General features: G+C 39.2%; 1 long non-coding RNA gene across 1 annotated transcript in view; it reads right to left on the bottom strand.

Annotated features, from left to right (window-relative positions):
• The window catches only part of LOC114017704 (uncharacterized), a 67,754-nt gene that overhangs the window by 18,375 nt on the left and 23,492 nt on the right, over window positions 1-25,887 (bottom strand). Inside the window, exons 6-10 of the long non-coding RNA XR_003562920.2 lie at window positions 22,141-22,243; window positions 10,254-10,458; window positions 6,962-8,140; window positions 5,213-6,299; window positions 4,387-4,578 (exon numbers count right to left, since the gene is read on the bottom strand). This is a non-coding gene — a long non-coding RNA (uncharacterized LOC114017704). The remainder of the gene's footprint in view (window positions 1-4,386; window positions 4,579-5,212; window positions 6,300-6,961; window positions 8,141-10,253; window positions 10,459-22,140; window positions 22,244-25,887) is intronic.

Raw genomic sequence — 25,887 nt, 5'->3', positions numbered from 1 at the left:
TGCTAGGCTGTATCATACCCAATCCATACAGCAGTCTGAAAAACATGCTCTTTACAAAACAACCTAAAAACATTCTCAGAAGTCTTGGCTTTTATCACTACCTGCTATTGCATTTACATAGCGAGAAACTAAATACATGTTTATGAAAAGTTAGTTAGAGGTACCATTACCATAACGCAGCACTTCCTTTCCCCTTAGTCTAATGGTCACTGGAAGAAATGTGAATGTAAGTATTAAATAGCATCTGATTTTATGGAACCAAGGTTTACTTCTTCACTGTTCATTTCTGCCTTTGGTTGCACCTTTCATAAACTTACTGATTAATATTAAACAGTGAAAACTCTGACAAGCAGGATTACTAATACAACATAACTGTTTATAGTGTGAATGAAAAAAGTGCTCCATTTCCAGCCACTGCACTTAATAATAAATTCCTGTTGTACTTAAATGTTGAAGGGATTACATAACTGTCAAAGTTCCTTTAAATGTTAAGGGTAGTAATCATATTAAAGACATACTACACAGAAGCAAAAGCAAATGTCAGTTAAGTTATTATTACCATATTTGCATGGAGTTTTAAAATATAAGAGCAGATTCCTAAACACATCAAATTTGTGCTCGTTGCAGCTGAAGGGAGCAGGGAGGAAAAGGAGCTGCAAACCCCGCCAGTCCCGCCGCAGTCGTGTGCCATATAAGGGTCAGAAAACGGCAGCTTCACGTGCTGCAGCATAGCCAGGGGCTGCTCTTGATTACACCAGCTGAAACAGTACCATCAGGACAATTGTGCCAGAAAGACGAAGAGGAATACCACGCATTCCTCCTCCCTCTCTCCCTCTTCCGCTGCACATACTTCACTCGAGGAAGCTGTTAGATTGGCTCAATACCATCCTAGGACAATTCTGAAGCACCCACTTAAGACATGCTTATGACAACTGCGACCCTCTTAGGTATCCTAAGATAGTGATAGCCAGGAATCTGGAGCAAACAAAATCAAATGTGCAGATGCTTATACTTGCAGTCTTTTGATACTTTTCCTCTGACCCATACTATTGGCTTTAACCCTCCATACTAAACACCTGGGAGTCAATTAGTGCCTTATTAACCAGCAACATTATGAATTGTCAAACACTTCCAGGGAAAACACTGATAAATTAATTAAGCTCTTTAAAAAGAAAAAAAAAAAGACCAAAAAAATCCAAACAAACAACAAAAACACCCAAGCAACCAACAACCCCCCCAAAACCAACAAAGACCTAGATCTCCAATTGCACACTATATTTACTTCGTTCACTGCACTGGAGTCATTTGCAGGATTAAAACCTGAGCCTGGCACCTCCCCACACTATGATTATTGGCAAAGAAACAATTCTTTGACTGTCTTCCAGTACTCTTTTAAAGGACCAGGGTTATTCACACAGAGCCACACCCCACATCCAGCAAGACAAGAGGAATGCCTGCCCATGGAAGTTATGTGCACGCAATGAAACTTGTTCCCAAGTTAGAAATGGGACCCCATTATTAGCATTCCTGATATTCATAGTGCTGCTCACGTTCCACAGCACCCAGCAGCGCTCAGCCAGCAGCCTCAATTAAAATATGTCTAACCATGACTTTCACATTATCATTAAATCAGTCATTTTCAGAATTGCTCCCTTGCAGAATCCTGCTGCAGCGCTTGCTTTGGGAGGTAGAGCTCCAGCTAGAGTCTCACCCAAAAAACAAACCCCAGCGAAGCCAGCTGGTGTTAATGACCTGGAGGAGCATCAGCTCCACAGCTGCACCCAAGACCCTTCCTCCAGCACTCACTGAATGGTGTTTCTTGGAAATCACCCACTTAACTGTCACAACTGCCAGCTTTGGCATATAATAAATAGAATAAAGAAAAGACAAAAAGTAGCAACTTTATTAATTCACTGCATGCTAAGGCGCAGGGATAGTTACAACATATTTGACGCCTAAAAATTAAGTATTGTCTGGTAACGTACTTACTGTTGGGTGGAAAGCAGTCTCCCATGGCTCGAGAATCCCGGAGATGTTGAACATTTTCCTCTACAAACTCAAAAATTCAAAACATTTGCCAATAATATACGTGTAAGAATAGAGATGTCTCCAGATAGGGTCTACAGAAGGTCAAATTGCTTTGAAACGTCGCCTCCTTTTTTTAGGTTAGTTATCACTATGGCAGTGATAAATATTTTGTGAAAAATCTAAATAAAGCAGGCTGGATGTTGCATACTCAGAACGTGTGTCACTAGAGAACTCCCCCCCGCCTCCATGCACGTGAAATTTCTAGGAAGGATTCTGGCAAAACTGCTAGTGTGGAAAGCACCATGGGAAGTGCATTGGCCCTAACGCATTCAGCGACCTATGATGGGTTCCCTGTCACCATGGCTATCACGTCTGGCCCCTCTTCATGTCAAGCTCTTCCTTTATGGGAATTTTGAGGAGGAGGGAAAATTAGTCGTGCTGTTATTTCTCAACATTCTTTGACCAACCATCAAGACAAACTGCTTTCTTCAAATTAAGCTTTTAGTTAGTGACCCTTTTTTTTCCATCTCTGTTTGTCAGCAGAGAGGAGATGGCTTGTGGCTTTGCAGATGGTCACCTTAGATGGGCTGCTGAGGGTTGGGAAGGTTGGAAGACAGACCCCCACACTCCTTGACTGGATTGTGAGGTCTCCCCGGCCCACTGACATCTACCATCTAATGCCTGATGACAGGGCAATGGAGACTGTGTGTTTCAGCCGCATTTCTAACACTATCAAAGCCCCTTTCCCTTGTAACTGAACTGTTCTAATTATGCACATTTCCCTTTGCTGTATTCCTCAAGGTCTTGTCTCACCAAATGATGTAACTCTTGATTACAGCTCTTGTATTCAGCTTGTACAACGAGGCTGAAATACTCCCGAACACCTTGATGACAAGTACATGAATTTGCCTGGCAAAACAATAACCACGCTAAAGCTCTTTTAACATCCTGGTTTCTTTGCTGAAAGCATCTGCCTATACTGTCAATTCATCCTGTGCCTCTTGGGTGTCTGACTTAAGCATAAGTATGCAAGTCCTATAAATGAATACATGCCACTGGGGGTAGCACTTACAGTAGAAGAGTATCGTCTCATGAGTGATAAGGGTGACAGAAGTGCAAAACAGAGCTGAGTGGATCTGGCACTCACATTGTGAACAACACAGCATTCGTACGGGAAGATTTTCCCACAGAATGACATGCAATAATTTATTCTAAGCCCTTCCAACTTGAGTGTGGTTGGTTTTTTTGGTTTGGTGTTTTTTGTTGGGTTTTTTTTTTTCCTCCTCTGCAAAGTTGCTATCTTCTGCAGTTTTTCTCTAAATAACTATTTAAGAGAAGATGGCACTGCTAAAATAAAGTACCTCGTTTGAAGGAAAACTAACCAGTCCAACCAAGTAAATAATTATTAGTCAACACTATTCCCACATGACCGCATTCTACAAAAGTGTACCACTGAGGAAAAAAGCATGGTATTTTTAATAATAAAAAGCTGATGGTCTAAGGTGAAAGTTTTAAAAACACTCAATATTTAATCACTGGTTATAAACATACAAGCAAAATAAAAACATGTCTCCCCGAGTTTTAAGCAGGAAATGCTGTTTGCTCAATGACAACCCTGCTCTGAGCATTTCAACTTCCTAAAGGTCAGATCATGAAAGACTTCAGATCTCCCAATGCAGCACAGAGAAACATAAACACTCTTATCCTGAGCCAGACTGGCTCCCCAACACGTCTACTGTCATGTCTCCAACACTAGCCACCACCAGATGTTTCAGCAGATGCAAGAGCGGGTGAAATAGAGGTGGCTGTGAGACACTTCTTGTCTTCTGAAGGACAGCAAACACTATACAACCACATATGACCAGAGACCAGAAAGATATGGGCGCTGTCCCATCACTATTTAAAGCCATAACCTGCAATGAACATACTGTCATATATTTCTGCCCTGCATGGCACTTCTGCTGAAAAGGGCAGAATCCAGTGTTCCCAGGGCCTGAAGTCATAGAGGAAAAGTTTGAAATCTCCCTGGTCACCTAATAACATCCCTTTCTCTTCCCTCCACTTTTCCTGTCCCCCTCACCTAGGTTCTAGACCTGTTGCTGCTTAGCTGCATTGTTCACCTCTTTGGTAAAAGTAGTCATAAAGTAGTAGTAGTAGTAATAATAATAATAATAATAATAATAAATTACTACATTTATTCCATACATAAACTTAATAACTAAAATTCATGTATTTTACAAAGGTTTGCACTAGCATTTAAAAACTTCCATTCCATATAATTACAGAAATTCAAATAAAGGCAACAGAAACCTGTACCTTTCTCCTGAAAACTCTGCCAAGTTTCAAGCCTGTACTCACACATCCATGAGACATGATCCTCTTGCCTTTCTGCTGCCTGTTCTCCAGCTGTTGGTGGTTAGGGCAGAAGAGAAAGGGAGACTGATACTACCGATACTGCTTTTCCAACCATTTCTGCTTCTCTGTCAGTACCTTTGCCTTCAGCAACCTGGTCAGAGCGCAACTCAAACACACACCTTTAGACTAAAACTCCTAAGAGGGAGGAAAAAACAAACAAACATTAAAAGGAGGTAAGCATTCAGAATCACCATCAGTTCAGCTAGTCTTGATTTTCCCAGCCAGCAACCTCAAAATATAAGCACAGCCTTAAAAATGCAAGCTTATGATGTCAACTAAAGGTCACAAATTTATTATTTTTAAACTAGCTAAGTAAGAGTCTCAAAATGTCCAAATGGAAAAGAGAGTGTTAACGTTTCAGTTTGAACTGTCTAACAAGGCTGAAATATGAAAATCCTTTAGAAGTAGGAAATACATGTGAATGACCAGCTCTCACCTTGCTGTGCAGTGATGGGAAAGGAGGAAAAGACCTGTGTAACTTTTCTGAAAAGTACAATGCTATCTACAGTAGTTGATGTGTCTGGATTTGAAAGGCAACATTATCAGAGAGATAAGTGTCCACCATGAAGATCTGATGAGAATTTAGCACACATTCTCCAGGTGGTAATCTTCACAGTTCACAGTTGCAGTGCCATAAAAATCACACAAAAATATTTATATAAAGAACACACACACACATATACAGGAACAAAGATTTAAAAAAAAACCAAACCAAACCACAGAATTCACAAAAAGGAGGAAACACAATGAAAATGGTTTGAGAACCAACCTGTGAGATGCTGAGCAGGTCTGTTCCATCAGATATCTATGATGCTCCCAGGGCACCACTGCAGGGACATGTGAGTCATTGCTCCAGGAACATGCAGATCTTTGTGAGACTAGTCTTAATAGTTTTCTGTGATACAGACATGATTTAAAAACATACTTTCATTTAAAAGTTCGGTTTTGTAAGCACATCAAAGCTTTGCAAATGTAGATTTGTGTCTTTTAATAGTGCATATTAAAAATATTGATATAGATATCACTATTCATATTTAAAGACTCCCAAATACAAATTTGTCAAAGATTACTTGAAATTCAGAATGGGGAGGTAAAGAGATTCATAATTTAGTGGTTAGAAGTGGGAATCAAGTTTTCTGGAGCTTAATTTCTTCCACTGTTTAAATATTGCAGAGAATCAGTGCAAGGCTCTGAAATGAACTTTGAGAAAACTGTTCATTCTCATTACTACCCTTATCCGATATTTTAAACTCAATAGGCTAAAATTCCTATACTTTACAAAGATTTGGTGCTATTTAATAGAGTGCTTTGAGATCTCATGATGGAAGAGTGAACGCACATACAAAGCGATATAATAAATACCCTACCATTAATCAGAATTATTAAAATTCAAACACTAAAACCTACAATCTAATCAGTAGGGACCAAGTTATTAGTGGATGGTTAATATAAGAATGAAAATTACAAATATTAATTTGGACCATTGAACCTGGCATACCAAAATTGGCCTTTTTGTTTTGTTTAGTCTTTGGAGAACAGTAGATAGGTTCCTATAAGACAAGGACACTAAGCTGCTGTGTGTCTGTATACTTGGATTTTCTTTTTAAGATGGTCAGTTAGTACTTAACAGCAAACGCTAGGTAAAACAGGCCATTACTGGAGCAACCAGCAATGCGATGGGGAGAACAACACTGGTTTTATTCAAAAGGCAAAGACCAACAATCCCGCTGTCACTGGAGGTGGGCTGGGGCATTGAGCAAGGTGGTAGATGCCAGTGAGGGCCACAGTCCACACACATGCCAACCCCTTGGGGTTCATTCCTCAAGTTTCCAGACTTCAACAGTTCTTGCGAATGCCTTCAAGAGAAAACAAAAAAAAATAAAAATAAAATTTTTAAAAAAATAATAAAACAAAACCAAACAACCACCACAAGGAGCAATTTGTCTGAGCCCTACCTTGGTAAGAGAGGTGAACTACTGCTGGGACTGTGCCCTCTCTGTCCCATACACTTATTTTTTTCCAGCCAAACCTTGCTTTAGCAGACACAAAGCAAACACACGCATGCAAAGTTCTTTTTACAGGCAGCAGGATCATCCAGCAACACAGGTGTCTGAACGAAGCTACAACAATGGCCACATCATCTATCTGCTGCCAGCCTGGAGACTGTGACTAACTTGCGCATACATTTGCATAAGTTATATAAAAATGAATGTATAAAGTTATATTTATCTGTACTTGTATCTTCTTTGATATGAGTGGATGTTGCTTGTCCACCCACAGTAAAAACTTACAATATTGTAGGCTTATAAATACAGAAAGGAGGAGAGCAAATTACAACAGATCTCTCCCAGGCTACACTTCAAATACTGTTCAGAGGAACGGAGCTGTGGACAGCAGCTAGGGCTCGTAACACATCAACAAGTTGGCCATCCACATAGCACCATTTTTAGTGCTCTTGGGTTCCCATGAATATAAAAAGGGGTCTGATGAGGTGTGATAATTAACTTCATTTCTTCACCTTCATTTTCCAATGCATCCAAGGCCCTTGGATGGATCCCATCAGCTACAGTCCTCTGCATGCACTGCATCCCGCTGTATCCCACCCCAAACGGGGCATCAATGTGAACCATCAGGGTCTGAGCCAACTCCTGCTGGGAGCTGGTGGGACGTTTCCCGTTGACTTCAAAGACAGCTGAAGCAGGTCCTCACTGCATAGCAAGGAAGATGTTCATCAAGATTTATAAACATGATTTTCTGTGCGTCTTTCTACTTCCTAACTTCACAATCTCAGTTTCCTGGACTAATGCCATGGGTTCCTGTTCTGTAGTTGATTTACCATCAACAGAAGAAAAACCCTGTAAACTTGTATTTTACTGCCAGTGACACACATTTCAAATTCCTTCTGTATTCTCAATGAAAAAAAAAAAAGTTACTACAAAGATCTGGAAGAAATACAGTATCTGGCTTAATCCCTAATTGAAGAAGAGTAGATTGTTATGGAGACACAAATTATATTGTACATAATGAATTTCATCAGAATACAAATATAACAATATTGCTTTTTGCCTTTCAACTAGGGAACATCATATTTTTGACTTGGGAATCATTTAGCTTTCAGATTTCTCAAAGTAGTTGCAAGGAGACTTGGAATTTCAAAGTAATTGCAAGGGTATGTGAAACTCAAATCCAGCTTAATGACAAAGAGGAAGAGAAACTAAGAGATCTCAATTAGCGTAACCAGTGATAACTAGATTCAGTTTCTGGGTGAACAGTATCAGATCAGTACAAGGAAACAGAACATTGGCTTAGGAAATATCGGCGTTTTGTGGGAAGGAAGAAAAAAAGTCAGGAGATCTCCAATTCAAGTTGCCATTACCCCCTTGAAAGAGCACAGCTCAAAGAGGGCCAGACTTCCCAGGATAATACAATAACTGAGCTTTCCTCCCTGGGGGTAGTTTAATTTATCATTAAATTTTTGCTTTTGCCTTTAAAGTTGTCTGGTGGGTAAAGCTAATAAGTTTAGTTTCAGGAAGAGAATTAAAAAGAAAAGGTCCTACTAAAAATACAGCTCACCCTTACCTATACTGCATGTACATATGTAACAACACTGATTCTCCAGGGAATATAATCTAGCAGGTAACTGTACCAGCATAGAGAGATTTGTAGTTGTTGCTATTCCGTATCCATGCACTGATCTCTGTAAATACAGGATTAACAAGTTTTCTTGAAACTTTTATTGTGTGTTCAATTGAACAAGAACATCTTCTTTGGATAACACAATATAAATTACCTAATTAAGACACATGATCTCTGTAATAAACCCACATATATAAAACATGTGCAGCAAACAGTTTTTCAGCCCAAATGTGTCATTGGAATTTTTTTTTTATTATTTTCAATTTAGGAAAAAAAGTATACCACATGTAGACTGATAGTCTCCCAAATTTCCTTTTTCTTTTTTCTTTCAATTACGAGGGCATTGTCATTACACAAGTCTAAAACCAAGTTGCTCATGCTGGGAGATGTGCAATTTATTTCCAGATTTTAACCAAAAAAAAGGATATGTTCAACTTTAAAAGTTGATACACATCTGTGTTATAAACTTACGTGTGGCAGCAATAATATTACATATGATATCACTATTAATGCATACAGCAAATGATATAGTTCATTCTATATCACCAGTACATTTATTGCTGAATAAAAAATTAGCATGCCACGGAGGAAACACAGCACATATAATGCCAACAGCATGAAGTCCCCAAGTATGAATATGATCCTTGAGTACAGAAAATGGAGGATAATACACAGCAGCAGAGATGTGCTGTCTCCTCTGTGTACAGCACTGGGGAAGTCATTACAAAAAAAACCAAAACCAACGTTCATTTCTGGCATTCACACAGTAATAAATATGGTAAAATTCCTGGGAAAAAGACTTAGGAAAATAAAAAAAGAAAACTTAAATGACCAAACACACTAAAATTTTTAAAAACCCACCTTACAGATTTAAACTCCACCTGTTTTATTTATAAAAGAGAAGGGTTTTGATGTAAGTTTATTCAAGCATAAAAAGAAGAATAAAATCCAAAGGTTAAAAGTTAAAGCTAAAGAAATTTCAATAGGAAATATTTTAAATACAAGGGAAAAAAAGTTAACATAAGAACAACATTAAAACTTATATTTCCTGAGGACTATTTCTCGAGCTGAGGCTTTAGGAACTGTGTAAGCTGAAGCATAAATTAGAAATATCATGGTGGTATTACTGAACAAAGCCCTATGGCTCATAGATCAAGAGGTCAGACTAGTCCCTTCTGACATTTAAATATAAGAGCAGCATTTTATTTAGGAGTTCTATTATTTGTATTCTGCTAGTCCTGAGAGTTCCCAATGACAATTAAACTCTGCATCATGGAAGATCCTGAGCAAACTGAGAGATTTCATGGGCTGTCCCCAGGAGTTTACAGTCTTAAAGCTCCGTTTTGCAACTCATAGTGAATGAAGTTCCACATTAGTGGGATCATTTTCCCAACTTCAATGATAACACAATACTGACATTTATTATAATGGCGTTTCTTTCATTTTAGCATCATGGTATTTGAGAGTTTGACTGCATTCCTTGCTAAGTAGCCTATTCTGTTTTGCTCATAGGAGACTCCAAATTGCCGTTTAAAATTCCCAAGTTTATTAACTTTAAACTCCTGGTGCCAGCTATTTTATATAGTAAGCCAGAAGGCAGGAAGAGGCTTGTGACTGACGTGACACGTACGTGTTCCTAGAGAACACACTAGAGACTTCTTTCTTTGATCTAAACCTCTCTAATAGAAAAAGGCTCATCACGTTGGCTAGACAGACTCCATTTTCTCATTTTAAGGCCTTGAAGGTCCTCAAGTCACTCCAGGAAAGATTTATTAATCCTCATTTTGGCATAACCAAGCTAATGGGGCGTCCCAGTTCCAAAGACATCTGTTGAAATAGCCACACGTTTGAGGTCTCTCCTGTTTGCTTGAGGTCTAATACCGATGTACAAGCTTCTGGCTACTGGTGCCAAGAAATTACGTGTACTGTGTTTAAGCAGTGCAGTTCATGTCCCCAGAGTTGTTGTATTTCTGATCACCACAATAGTTACTAAAAGCTTGTGCTCCAGACTGGTGGGATTCGGTTTCAATTTTTAGCACGCTATTTTCACTGCATCCTACACCCAGCCACAGCTTACCTATCATTTGCTTCTGACAGATACATATTTTATATTTTGACAAGCAACCCACTTGACTGCTTTCCTGTGACATCATCTTATCTCTGAATGTACCAACCTGTTAATAACTTCATTTTCTGGTTGAATTTTTCCAAATTAAATTAAGCAGGCGAAACATGTTAAGCTCACCAAGTCCTCTTAACACATCTGCTGAAGGGCATCTTCTGATAGCTATATTTTGAAAAGGGCAGCATACAACCTGTTCAGAGAGGGATCTGGTCCAAAATATCAGGTTTCTGGAAGGTGGAAGATTCCTTCCTCAGCTAAGAAATATAAAAAGGACAAAACACAAAACCAAACAACAAAAATTAAATATTTATCATCTGTTAACTAATATTCCAAAGATTATATCATTATTTAATGGTACTTGAAGGAAACCCTTATGAAATTAAAAGAAGCAATACAATCTAACATAAAATAATTTTCAATTTTTCTATTGTAGATAGAGAGATAGAAGCTAAATATAGTCCAACGTTCGCATGAAATAATTTTCTCTCTATCTTGTGACAATAAAAAGTCAGCAGAAGCTTTTCTTTCATGTTAATTAAAACAATTTTAGGGAAAAAATAGTCTTCCTGGATATACTATATAATATTAATTAAACAGAAGCACTTTCATACTTATCTTATTCCATAATTAGCTCTTCTGTGAAAGCAATACCGCACTGGACATGAAATCACAGGACAGTGACAAAATTTAATTGGATAACATGGACACAAAATCAGAAAATCAGGCTCTTTTCCCAGTTGTGTAGCTCAGAACATTTTTTCCAATTTTGTGCCTCAGTCTGCTGCCATTTAAATTGAAAATGTTGCACCAAGAGAAGGAAAATCAATATGAGAACATAGCGCAACTTATTTTTTCCAGTTGTGTTACAAGCCGAAACACAGCACTCTGAGTTCCTGGAGGTTTCGAGCATACTCAGGTTGTTTCAAAAAGAAAGGTGGCATGCACAGAGCCACGAGCATCAATCCTGACCTGCTCAGCTACTGGGAGTCAAGGATTGCTCCTGAGCAGCAGAGCCACTTTGTGCCCAGAGGTGAGCCAGCATCTCTGGCCATCACCCCCACGCCAGGGACCTCGCCAGTAATGGAGCTCTGTGCTCCAGACACATCCTGTCTTGGAGAAAATGGTCTTGGCAGCCACCAGGACTGTGAGAAGGAGAAGGCCCAACAGAATGGTTCAGCGCTAGGGAGGAGCCAAAAGGCTCCAACCGCTTTGCACCTATGATCGCCTCTGTGCTGAGAGGATGGATGAGGAGCCAAGAGAAAGGTTGTTGTTATTCCCATAGAGTTACACCTTTGAAAGCCTGTCCAGAGACCTGAAGCGCATAAAACGCCATTGCATATATTACCGCTACGCTAAGACTTTGTTACCATTCATCGATTGCATTGCTCGATATATCTGAAAATACCCACTCAGGGCCAAATCTTCATTGCAGTCAATTCAAGGAGAGTATATCTTTCAGCTCTAACAGGGTGTCAGACTCCAACAGGGAGTTTTGAAAACACAGTGCTGTATCTCGTTGGGCTTTATACCAGCAATCTTCAAAGATGCCTAGTGTGAGAAATGCCACCCAGCACAGGAGAAAGCTGTGAGAACATGCTAAGGGCTGCCAGAGTTCCCCAAGCTTGTGCCTTTCCCTACCCCACTTCTGCCTGCTACTAACTTCTAAGCCAACTTTATATTTATTGGAAAACATATTAGGACCAATAACTCAAGAGCCCAAGTTATGACAAATGCTTTCATTTTCATTAACAATGCTAAAAAAATTTCTGATGATGCTAACAGTAGCCTGATCCCATCCATCGTGCTCCTGTAACAACCCTATTTTAAATAATTGCAGGTTTTGCCTAGGAAAGAAGTCCAAACGTGAGGCAGAACTAACTTGGGATCCTAAACCAGCTACAGAAGAGGCTGAGCCCTTTAAACAGAGATCCGTGCTACTTGGGAGCTATATACAGCAGCTGGAATACATGCCATTGTATCAGGGAGCAGAAAAAAACAATCTGTAACTTCAACTTGTTTAAAATAGATTTAATTAGAACTAATACAAATGCATCTTTGCTACACAGTTGATCTAATCAACACTGGCAGTTTTAATTACAAGCCTATTTAAGGTGAACATATTGCTTTACTGTGAGAAAGATGCATTATTTTACATGGAAGGTGTCCCTCCTACTTCTCTATCTGTTGTGCAGGCAGTGTCTTTAATAGCTGTTAATGTTATGTCTCATTTTCTAAGTTCAATTTCTGAAGTTTCTAAGCACATCCGATGGAATCCAACCCAAATCTAATAATTGCAATCTATTTTATTTTTTCCTCACTATTTAGTTTTCACCACAAAGAGAATGACAGGTCTAATATGAAGCCCCTGAAATGTAGTTACATCTAAGCTTCAGCGCTCCAGAGCACATAAAATAAATATATGATCAATGAAATGAAACATGACAAAATGTTTCATATTGATGTTATTTTTCTTTTCAAAATGTCTTTTATGGTTAATGCCCTCAGTCACTTTTTCCATACATTTTCTTTTTTGTAATATATAGCTTTTCTAGTTCTGATTTCAAGTTCAGGGTGCCTGGGGAGAATTGGAAGATTTCTTCAAACCAAGACTGTTCCTTCAGCCTTTCACATGAGAAAATTGTTAGGCGCATTAAAGTATTCCTGACTATGTTGCATTCCTTTGTTCAGAGTGAGTTTTGGGAACACATCCTTTTCTCATTATATTTCCATAAAATATATTTGATCTATTCTATTCTTAGAATACCTCTGATGTGGTCTGTGAATGGAGCACAGTATAAAAATATTTCTTTTTTTTTTTTTTTTTATACGAGACAAAATGTTTCCATTTCTTAGACACATAAAAAGTCACTATATAGCACTCCACGAAAGTAAAACTTTACAGAAAGTTTTAGTATAACTCAGCACAGATCACAAAAGGAATCCATCCTTGCAGCGTCCAGTTGTAACTCAGAGCCTCATCAAATGCGCACAGTGACAGAAAGAGAAAGAGGGAGAGGAGAGGAGAGGAGAAGAAAAAAGGGAAGAGAAATAGAGAAGGAATGAGACCTGGATAATACTAGTGGGAAGCAAGTTTATATTTAGAAGCACAGAAAGATGTTAACCATGTGCCTCCTAGAAAAAAAAAAAAATAAATCTTGCTTAATAGTAGTTGACAATAAAATCACCTTTGGAAAAAGTCTTAATACTTTCAGAGCACAACCCAGGATATTTCAAAATGCAGACAGATGTTTGAAGTGTTCACACAGACAGAACATTGCAGCAATTTAAGCATTTTTTTTCCCCCTTCGCTTCCCTATCTTCTGATTATTGTCTTCTTTAGGACCTTGAGAAATGCCAAGTAGCAGCCGCTCTGAGCGGCTCTTTTCTGCAGCTCAGCCTTGGCTTGGCTGTTTATTGCTACACCCATAAAATTATGGTTTTGATCAATCTCTTCAGAACCTTCTTTTCCTCTGAAGATTTCCGTTTGCCCAAGGAGCGCTGCTCCAACCTGACATGTTGGAAACACAAGGACGGAAAACACAAGGTTGTCTCCGGTCTGGATTTACCCCGATCCGGCAGGGAGCGAAATGCCCCCGCGCAGGCAGCAGGGGCAGAAACCACCCCTTCCAGCAGCTGAGCATGCCCCCAGTTCTCACTCCAGTAATGTCATCTGATGTGAACCGGGAGCATGCAGCAGCCCAGCTGCATTGGTTACTGACCACAAATGACTTAATCCCCAATATAAACAAGGCCTAACGTTCAAACTCATCTGCCGATTCCCTCTCAGCTTCCTACTCACAGTTCACGGAAGACGACTTCTCCTCGTTCCCATGACTGGAAAGTCAGGATCAAAGGCTTGAAGAGAAATAATAAAAAGCTTTTTCTTTCTTTCTTTTCTTAAAGGCAGGTTGCAAATGTCTTTGCTTCACCGTGTTGAGGTGTTTAAAAAAAAAAAAAACCATAGAAAATGTTTAAATCTTTAAGCAGTAACAGGTTTGTGTACGTACAGGCAGCAGTGGCTGCATGGGATGCAGTTTGTGCCTCTCGCTATCCTCATAAATACGTATGTTTACTGTCGATTGTTTAACAGACAAGTGGCATTCCCTCCATATGCTCTTTGAACAGCCATGGGAAGGCTTCAGTCGGTTGAGCCAGAAAAGGTGAAGTAGGGGATGCTTAGTTTATTGTTTAGTTTTATTTTAATTCTCATCAGAATTGAAAAATATTAGAGAAAAATTAAGTAAACAAAAATGTAAAATCTGAGAAGAACGATGTTTTGGTTGGTTTGGGTTTTTGGGGTTTTTTTAAATCAGTATTTCTCTTTAGAGGAATGAAATAGAGTATGCAGGCTCAAAATCAGGCTGGTGGTCATGTCTGCCTGAGAGCCTTTGATGTATCCACAGCACAAAATAACTGCCTGATCCCGCACAAACAGCAGAGACTGGGAACATGGGAGTTATTCATGTAGGTGTGTTGGCAGGGTTATGTCATCTACCCCATAGTGCACCTGGTTGCTATCACTTTTACTTTAAAGAGCACTAAAATTCAGCTAACAAAATTTAAAAAGAAAATCATATAAAGTGGCATATAAACAGGTTTCACACATGAATAAAAAAGCTTTAGCATGTTCTTTGACATGTGAAGTGTACATTCTCTTTTATCAAGCTTTTCCCAATTAAAATAATGAGAAACATGCACTACCTAAAAAAATTTAAAAATAAAAAAAACTAAACTCACCCACATTAACAAGTAGTGCGTGTGTAACAGAATCATTTTGGCAAAGAAAAATTTTTCTCCCCCCTCATGAAATTTGCTTGGGTAACATACAACAACACATTTTCATCACACTGTCCACAGATTTGCACGCATAAAGGGACTTATACGAAGGCAAGCTATTTTCCCCTAGAAGCTCCCCATTTCCAGCAGTTATTTTAATTGCCATGTGGCACTCCTCTCCTTTTGGTGCCCTTGGCTCTGCTACTGCCCCCCCAAGCATCCTTCAGCCCAGAGACCGCAGCAATGTCCGTCTCGGAGGATCCCAGCCATGCAGGTAGACCCGCATCCTGGGCAGGTGTCTGTGTCACACTTGCAGAGGACACTGTATTGCTTGTCACTGCCTTAGGGACTGGCTTCTGCAAGCACTGGAGATACTGATGGGAGCCAAGACTACCCCAGCACACACCTTCTGGTTGAACAGCTCCAGGAAAAATGACACAATGCACCCTGGCTTATTTTAATTAATTAATTAAGCTCACCCTAAGTTATTTGGGCAAATAAAACCATTCATGTGAACTCCCCTTGCCACCGTGTGGCTGAATATCAGACACTTTTCCCATTGATGAGGCTCATGAGCTCCAACCCTCGCTATAAGAAGCCGAAGAGCCAGTATCTGATAGACACCATCTCCTTACTGTAGCTAGGCTTCATAGCAGTGTTCTCCTCTCCACCTCTGCTTGCCATCAGCCCTCCCCAGTGTTCACAGCTGCCCAGATGCCCCTGCACAAGGGCTGGCAACAGACAAGCAGCCTGGCCATGCACATCAAGTACACAAGACTGTGCAAAGCCACTCCTCACGGACACTGCACAAGAGAATGTCCTAATGCACACCTGCTGATGGGGTTTTCTCTATTTCACAGAAAAACACTCAACCATTTGTCCAGAATGAAAAAAAAAAAAAAAACATGAAAAAAAAGAAAAAAGGAAAAGAAAGAAGAAAAAAAATAATAATTGTATGCTTGGCTTCTCATCTAGCACACAAACACACAGACCCTGAAATGGCTGGGATCAGGAAAGCTTTACCATCTCAATTTCCCCTCTCACAAGTCTGTTGAAGTGCAAGGTAAAGGCCAGTGACAGAGTGTGAATTTTGTTTATTGACATTTCTTCATATCAGCTCAGCGATCTACAGGATCAATCCCTTAATTTGCAACATCTTTTAAGCATGTCAGAGATCAGAAATGAGCCATATCTTACTTCTTAATAAGTTCCTGTATAAATCACTGCCTTATTAAAAACAAAACGTAGTATCCTCCACTAATGATCAAATTCTACAGTTTAGCAATGTTAATGACCCTTTACCAGGGAACACTGAAATATTTTTATGATAAAGGTTATGACTCACATTGTATTTATTGTAAGCAGGGGTTTTATATTTAAAAAGAAATCAATATTTTAATATGTAACACCTAAATATATGACCTTCCTATGGCTACATTTCAAAGGCAATGTGTGTGTTCCACTTAAGTTTTTTTTTTTAAAAAAAAAAAAAGCTCACTTTTCAGAAAGTTGTAAATATTCTAGAAAGCCTGTTAATCATGAAATCTTGTAAACTGAATTTTTTTAAGGGTAAGGGGAATCTATATGATTTTCAGCAAACTGCCTTTGTTTCAGATGCACTGGTTCACGTGTCAGCAAGCCAATGTGTCATGCCTGGTTACATGTGTCTTGTTGTGTTAAAATTATGTTCCTGACATACCCAGGCTCAATGCCCCATCTCCGCTATGTGTCAGGCTGCCTGTTTTAAGAGCATTAGCTTTTAATTCCCTTATTTTTTGCATTGCATGAATTTGCCAACTGGAGAGTCAGACTGATGCCCTCTTCTGTCACTGGTCCCAGTAGACACAACCCAGCAAGGCTCTTGCACTCACCAGGACTCCAAACATGCTTAAATCATATGTGGCAGTAGTCCAAGCACAAAGGAGAGGCTGTACAATAAACAGCTGTATCAGCTGAGCACGACAGTACATACGCTCGATTCATATTGCTGTCCCAGAGCCCTTCCTGAAAGCCCTGCTCCTCACAGGAGAAATCATGAATGCTTACGTTTGTCACCTGGGCAAAATACGCTGTCACGTTAAACGTTCACCACCAGCTTTCTGACGAAAGGCTTTGTGGGCTGCTGGCTCCCTTTGAGGGGTACATTCATGTGACTGTGTCATGGATGTTTCAGCTATAGGGCATCGTTTCCAGCGGGCATAGAGGCAGCTAGCAGGCAGGCAGTGCACAAAGCTTCATGTTTAACTAGAAAACCTAGATAAATTAAGCAAACGTGGGCTTTGATCCCACTGAAAGCAATCTAGGTAGGATTATTGTTCTGCAACACAGTTCTTGTCCAGCTGTTAGAAACTCTGATACACACCAGTCTCCAGTATTAACATTTGCTTCTGTTAAATTCAGTTAAATTAAATCAAAATATTTTGCCTCTCCCTTCCTCTGAAATACTGCATTATAATCAGCCTAGCACACAGGACTGACTTTGAGACAGCTAGAAATCACCAGTGAACAGAAGTTTCCTTCCAAGGACACTTTGAATTTCTTCTCCTTCTTACATACCAGTGTTGAAATAACAAAACTCCCATCACAAAGCTTAAGACTTAAATATATCTCGTAGAAAAAATTATAACTTTTTATTACAGAAGTGAAACAGATAAAAACTGTAATATATTTTTATGGGGCTACAATGGTAATACAACAGGTATTAAATATTTTGTGCATTAAATTATTTTTTTTCTAGTTTCTTTTTAAACCAGGGCACAAGGTAGAGGCCCACAGTACAATGCTTCATGGTAGCAGTGGGAAGAACTCCCATAAACACTCATCCTTTACCATACACATGTCCTGTCCATACACTTAACAGCCAAAAACTGAAAGTCTCTTTGAGTAAGGTAGTCCAGAGAGCAGCCACTTGAAAAAGTCTACAGCTCTGTTTTTCTATAATAGTCATTGACATTACTGATCTCCTCAAGTGAAAAGCACACATCCTATCACTTAATATCATATCATATCCAGCTGTACCGCCAGGAGCAGAAGCAGCAATGTATTAACTTTTTGAATTCCTGTACAAGAACTACATCTCCTCTGGGAAAAGGACCCTAGACCTCAGAAATTTACATTATAAATCATTTATAGAAGCACAAAAGTAAAGTAAACATGTTCATTAAGTGAAGACTTTTGTATAGCTGACTTTGCACATACCTCCCATGTTCAGGTCTTGAGGTAACATACTTCAAAGCTGACAGAAACCGATTTTATAAAAGCAAGAAGCCACAAAGCAATGATCAAGCTATCAAGCGTAATTACATCCCATAACATTTCTCCAACAGCAGCTGATGTACGCTGTCTTGTCTCATGCACTCATAAAAAGCAATAGATATTACTTGTTGGTGCAAAATTTTAACGGCAAAAGCCCTGACCTTGGAAGCTAATGTAAGTACCAACACGTGTATGACAGGTGATCATAAAGGTACCTGAGCAGTTCAATATGAATAAGTCTGAAAATTTCACCCAGTGACAAGAGTCAGACTGGCCTAATATATGCTTGATATTTCATATGTAAGTATAACATTTCCTTATTACAAGGCTTCATATGGCTGCAAAGTAGCCCGCTACCCCCATTTTCAGCTGTGTTTCAAATAGCTGGGCAGCTTATGACCCAGACATGGTGAGACCCCAAGATAACATGGGGTTCGAGTTTGGGACTTTTTGAACTGCACCAGAAGTTTTCTGGAGAAAATTTGAAAGGCAAATTTGTGAGTCTGAAGCTAAACTTGTTTTTTTAATGAAATTGACTGGTTTACATCTTGCAGCATTCCAAAAAATTAAAAATAATAAACATCTCAGACTTGCTGCCTCTCTAGCTAGACAGGTTTCCCACAGCTGAATCCTTTGATGATACTCTTTGGACTTTCTATTTTAAGAAGTCATCCCTTTCTGCTTCTCTCTGGAGGCAAACTCTTTTGCTCTCCTGCCAATCTTCCTCTTGACCTTTCTGTCCTGTGTACTCGGCCCTTCCGTCTCTTTTCCAAAGTCCTCTCTCTCTCTCCTTCCACACTGCTAGGCCCTCTTCATTTCCAGGGCCAATGATTCCCCCTCAGTTGCCAGAAAACCTCTTCTTCCACCATAGTTGCCAAGCTATTTAATCTTCTAGCCCTTCTCCACTTTTGCCAGACGATCTCTCCAACTTCCAGAGAAAGTGTATTGCCAAGACCACCCCATGTATTTGCACCAGTATAACAGCCAGTATTGATACAACTGGATGTATTAACTGCAGGAACCACATGTAGCAGTAAAAATCTATGTTGTTATGACATCAAAGTTATATGTAAACACTGACCTTAATTGCACATCAAGAGGAAATTACTTTTCAAATGCTATAGGTAATAATTTAAACTCAATATTTTGCTTTGGAAATTAGAGATTATGTTAAAGAACACAAAGATATACTGGAGACCACCTTTCTTGTGTGGAGAAGAGAGGTCTGCTTAGTAAACATCTCTTGGCCATGAACACCATAAAAATAGCAATATGGTTAGATCAACTGCTTTGTACAAGTTTTGCATGAGCTGCCTCCTGTTCGTTGCGATAGCTGCAAGACTGTACCCAACCGCCTCTCTCTCTTCAGCACACTAGTTGGCATAGTTCTTACCAAAACTATAATTCCCATTAAAGATTATTTATCAGACCCCTCCACCCCACTCACCAGACCAAGAACTGTCCGTGTCTAGGGACTAAGACAGGGTGTTCTTTTTAGCCTTGGACAAAGACCTTCTCTGTATGTGTATTATCCTCCCCAGCTACAGCAGTATATCTCTACCCACTCCAGCCAGATTAATATTTAAACATGGTGACACTGTCATTCAAAAGCTTCAGGCTTGATTACCATAGTTCTCATAGTCACAGTAGGAAACCACTAACTTAAAAGAATTACAAATCTTTCAGAGTCCAGCAAACCAGAAGCAGAGGTGGCCTCCAAGCCCACCATCCTTCAGCCTTCCTCCCATTAAATATCAAGCTAGATGCTTCGTTTCATTTTGAGTATTCAAAACCCTCCAAGGGACAGACCAGCTCTGTGGGCTCCGTCACCCAGCATGAACACACTTGCAGTTGAGAATTGCCTTCAAATAGGAACATAACCAAGCAGCAAACTCATGGAGACAGATTAAGTGGTTCAGGCAACAAAAAGAGACTCACTCCTAAAAATATAGCAATTATTAGAATACCAGCATTTCTAAAAGCCGCTAATAAATCTTGCTTTATTGACCTACAGCAGCTTCACAAAAATAACACCATAAAATACACAACTCCACAAACTCCTCTTCATAGATTGGGGAAAAAAGGATAAATGCCTCCTTTACAAAATTCTGAAACCAAAAAGAAGAATGCTGCAAAAATACCTACACTCATACACAAGTGAATTGATTAAAACAGTTCTGAAGGCAGCCAAAATGTTTTAAAATACTCTGCTTGCCTGGTGTAAACTCTCCTCAATGTGAGGATGTCATTTCCTCAGCTTGGAACATTCCAGCCTTTATCAACCTAGACCTGTAAAGTCTTAGAAGCTTATTATGCTTTTGACGGCCTTCAAGCTCTCTCTGTACCAGTTTTTACCTGGCAGAGGTATCCATCCTAATCTTCATGTTCACATTTTGTGCAGTAACGTAGAACAGATTTCAATTTAGGGAACAAAACACCCTCCAGCTGAAGAAAATTCTCGCATTACAGTATGTTAAGAAGTATCTACTTCAATTGTGGTCAATTGTCATGAAGAAGGAAGGGGAACTAAAAAAAAGTATATTCCCATGTGAAAACCTTTCTCATTTAGGGAAAAAAAGAAAAAGACAAAAATACAAACAAACCCCCAACTTCCCTCCTTCCTGCGCTTGACATTTTATGCAAAGTAGGTGAATCTGGAACAAGAGATCATTTAAGAAATACTCATTACGCTATTTATGTACATAAATGTGGTTGTGTAAAAGTATAACAGGAATGCATTCACAATTGGTTTAAGTAATTTTCTCTTGGCAAACCACCATAAAAAACAGGGGCGTCATGGCGCCACCAGAATCCTAAATTGTGGTGGAGAATCATCAGCACACATGGCATTAATCTCTGTCTCCTTGCAGGAGACACCCTTGCCTGCATTACTGGCCTGTCTCTTAAATCTAAGACGTTGTAACTTGAGTTTAAAATGACACCATAAATAAGATATACTCTCCCTCCCCAACAAAAAAAATACCCACTTTATTAAAAAGACACATATCTCAGGCAGTTTACTCCTGTTGAGAGTTCTTCATCACCACAGCACACCAAAAGCGTAGTACTAACGGGTTAATAGTACATCATGTAATGTTCATTATTCGTACTGGACATGATTCAGACTACTGAGAGACTTTTTAAATATATACATATAATTAGTTAACCCATTGGTATTACATTCTTATCACTTTGGATTGATCACAAGACTGTAGGGATCTCATTAGACCATACCAGTTTATTTTCCCTAGCGACTGAGAACACTTAGCTGTCTTTTAATATCTTACTATTAATCGCTTAGTAAGTTTTTAAATCTTCTTTTTCCTTCTTCCAAATTTAGGCAGAGTTTTGTTAACATAGCAATTTAAAATATCACCATTCTCTTTGCAAATTTCTCTGTGACTTGTAAACATTTTTAAAATGTTCTACCAGATGAAATTCATGTCTTTTAAAGGAAACTGTGTCTCTATTTTGGTGGAAAAAAAAATAAAAGACTGATAGTTTGGGAACACCCACTCAAGATAAAATAAGGATCCTGGAAGATTTCCTGTGGGGGTTAATGGAGGCCAGGCCAATGGTAACTGACCTTGAAGTCCCCAGATGAAGCTTCGTGTTTGTCCTCAGATTATTTATGTATTTTTTTAAAGGATTCTTCAGCATGCAAAGCTAAGTTTGTCAACCCTGATATGGTGAGAGTCCAAAAAATGTCACTTTTAAGTGCCACCTTTATATGCGCCTACAAAAAAAAAGGGAACTCAATATGGAAATATTTTTAGTTCATTTTCTTGTAGTCTACTTAGTGCAACATTGCCAAAAACATGCTAACATAATTCAGAGATAGTACAGCAGCATAGCATTAGCATATTGAATAATTAGCAGATATAGGTATTTTAAATGAAACTTACCCACAATGACACATGTTTAATTCAGATTATGAGCCATAGTGTGCTTTTCCCCAACAAGTTATATGACTGTAATACTGTCTTAAAAAGCTATTATTTTAGGTACCTCGGAAAAAGGAGAAGAAAAAAAAAAAAGTGTTAAAGATCCATACACAGGGTTTCTGCAAATGAATATGATGTATTCCAGAAACAACATGCGTTCACACAGACACTCAATAAGAAAGGGACTGTTTACTCAGTTTATAGCTTGAAAACCACTAGGGACTGTGTTCCAGTATGGGAAATTTTAGTACAGTGCATTGTTAATACAAAATAAAAAGCAAGCCTGGGAAGTTAGGATTATATTTTTTTGAAAATGCTTGTTTGGACCATTAAAAAAAATATTGCCTTCTAATGTCAAAGTACGAACAAATACTTTTTCAGATGAATAAAATCTGTAATCAGTTAGATAAGAGCAATATGCCTTTTTTTGGCATTTAATCAAACAATGAAATCACATACACATTTCCTGACACAAAAGACAAATGATGTAATAATCTGAAGGAGTTTCTCTATCTCCTTGGAACTTTGCATACTTGACTTGTTTTCCATATTTTGTGACTTTAAATGGTGGGAAAATTATATTAAAATGCTTGTAGCAGTTCCTCTAAACTAGCATCCTTTTTGTTTTATTGTATTTAATATAAAAGCAGCAATTATTTGATTTCAAAGTTATGAAAATATGTACCTTATGAGAAAACAAGCAATTTAAGCTTTAATTGGTGTCATTTTTCACAGAACTGGCAAGATTCTTGCATCCCTGGCATGTTGTTTTCTATAAAACTGCAGAGCTGCTTTCAATGAATGTTTTACGAATGTATAAGTTGTTACATGAAGGTATGTGAGTGGATGCCTGGAAATATAAGATTTCTGGGGGGATTTATTCACAAAAGATGCATTTCATTTCATTGTGTATATACTGTAATTTTTCCTTAATATTCCTAATGTGCTTTGCTTCCCATTAAGCATTTCTTCCATTCTTGTATGGGAAGAAATGGGAGGTATGCAAGAGGGATATTTTGCACAGGAGAAATAGAAATAAAGATGGGGGAAACAATGGAAAAAAACTACTTTGAAAAAATTATTTTGTGTATGTTTTTTTGTGTAAAATTAGACACCCCAACCAGTTGGTTTTGGGTTGGGTTTAGGGGGTTGGGTTTTTTCTCCTTACTGAAAGCCTCAACCCCTAATTTAACTTTCTTCCATGAAGCTTATAATATATGCATGCCCTTATCTGTTAGGGGCATCTGTGTAGAAGCATACTTTTCTTTTCTAGTTTATTTAAAATGGTACCCACAAAACATGAACTAGAGAGGCCTCTGACACTAGTTTCTGTAAAGATGTTGCACAAGAGATAACCCTAGTTAAAGAGCTAGGCCTGTGTGTACAGCTATCCAACCCCACGCCAACCATGGAAAGACCTATATGACTGCAAATAACAAGATACCCAACAAAGCGTTGCTTTGTGGCCCTGCCTCAAGAAGAATGCTTCTACAGATTGAGATGTGACCACAACCTGATGTGCAGCCATAACTTTTGTGAGCATCAGGGTCTTAGGAAGGATCAGAAGCCTCATGGATGCTGTGTCACTCATCTCCAGTGCCCTCTCAGAGGCTTGGGACCAAGTTATGAAGGGGCCTCACTGCTGCACAGGGTGGTAGGCACCTCCAGCAAGAGGGCATTTCACCAGTGGGTTGGTCTAGGACTTGGGGCTGTCCCAGTGTAAGAGAAAAAGCAATGTTGTGTCAAGAAAGGTGTGGAGGAACAACATCGCTGTGGATCCACCAGCCCCATGACAACAGGGAGCATTCCTACTGCTTTATGGGATGGTTTTTCCCTTCACACAGAGAGAGCCGCCACCAGTCAACAAATATACGTAACACAAGGACTTTGGTGCTTTGCTGTAGCAAGCAGACATTTAGACATGACATCATCCAAAAGGATTTCAATGAGCAGACCTTTCACCCTGCACATGGGCCAAACTGGTGAATTAATTCACTCACATACTGAGGAAATTATTTTTCAGAATAAGTACGTTCCATTAAAAGCCCACCATTGCCACTGGATATGGAGCCTGCCTGATACAATCAGCCACACATAAGGTGGTCAGTGTCTCCAAGACTGAGAGCACAGGAGACCAGAGCATTTTTTTCCTCCGTCTTAAAAATCAGGAACACCATAAGCTGAGGCATCACCAGCTACCACATCAGCACATCTCAGTCTCAACCAGAAGGGCACATTGAGGCTGAGCACATAATAAAGGGTTTGCAGCTGTTTAGTCCATAATTTCTCAGTTCTAGATTTTACAAGGTAGACACCAACGCCTTTGGCTCACAAAGGTTTCTATTCAACACGTGTTTACTGGAACCAGTAGTGGGTACCTGTGAAATACCCAAATACGGTGACAGGCTCTGCAGCGTCTCCTTTCTCTATCCACCTTCTCATACATTCCCCTCTAACATCAAAACACCTACTACTGCAACTTTCTATCTGCCTGTGACCATTCCTTCTTTACACTTCAACATTTTAATTAAAAAGCAATAAAACACTTTAATTTGAGGTTTGTACATAAAAATACAAGTAAAAATGGCCTGAACACTGGGCAAATACTATTGAAATCTGAGCTGAAAGGCAGTTAGAGTAACTTTAACCACCTGAGAAATGCAATAATCACCCTGAAATGCACAGCCTGGAGTGTTTTATTGCCATTATAAACTGCAATTTATACATTAAAATAAGGAAAACAGTCAGACCCATCCATTTATGAGCTATAATAAATATGGTTATGACATCACTGACAACCAGTCACAAACTTCCAAACACATCCAGAGCTCTAAAGCAATTTCACGATTACCTTTTAAATCTGTTTTCTATCAGCACATGTGTATTTCTTGGGTGTGCACGTAGCCACAGACCTGACTCAGCAGCATGTCTTCATGGATGCAAAGGACTCCTGCATCCTGCAAGCCCTTGGCTTGACTTTGTCTTTCATGTCTCTTGCACTCCTCCAGTCCCCACTAACCTTACTGTCCTCCACCTTCCCCATGACACTCATGTAAACAACAGAACAAAAAGATCTGATGGTTAGAGATAACTCCTAATCTTTTTTTTTAACCCTCAAAACACCACCTTAACAGAATCTGGGAGGAACACTGCTACTTGGGAAACCTTGAAAATGACCATTACAGCTCTCATAAGTCCCTCTCTTCGAGGGACATCAGTTTCTCAACTATTTACGCTGACTAGTTGCAGCCCAGAAGAGTTGCACGCAGCCTTGAATACAGCTGCTGCATCGCTTTTGCTAGTCAAACACAGCCCCAACTTTTGTTCTTTCCACTCTTGCAAGTTTCTTGGGGGAAGAGAGTTTCTAAAAAGGATGAATTGTACCTCAGGGAACAGCTTTTCTCTAAGAACAAACTAACAGGATAAGCCTATAATAGACATATAAATCAACCTCAAAATTGGGTTTGGTTGGGGATTTTTTTTTTTTTTTTTGAGAGTGTTTTTCTCTCAGAACCAGCAGTGCAAGTATTTTCTTCTACAGTGCTCGACTCCTTTCCTGATGAAACCTCTCTTGGTCCCTCTGCCTTCCAGCTGCCAATGCATTTGTCACATGCGCTGCAGCTTCATCAGGATCAAAGATCTTTGACTTCACCCTCAGACTCCAATAACCTGGAGAAGATGAGCTGTGGTAGCAGTTGCATGGGCCTG

Source organism: Falco cherrug, chromosome 8 (genome assembly GCF_023634085.1).
Source record: "Falco cherrug isolate bFalChe1 chromosome 8, bFalChe1.pri, whole genome shotgun sequence".
Taxonomy (NCBI): domain Eukaryota; kingdom Metazoa; phylum Chordata; class Aves; order Falconiformes; family Falconidae; genus Falco; species Falco cherrug.
The sequence above is the reverse complement of the archived record's forward strand: the minus strand, read 5'-3'. Positions and strand labels throughout refer to the sequence as shown.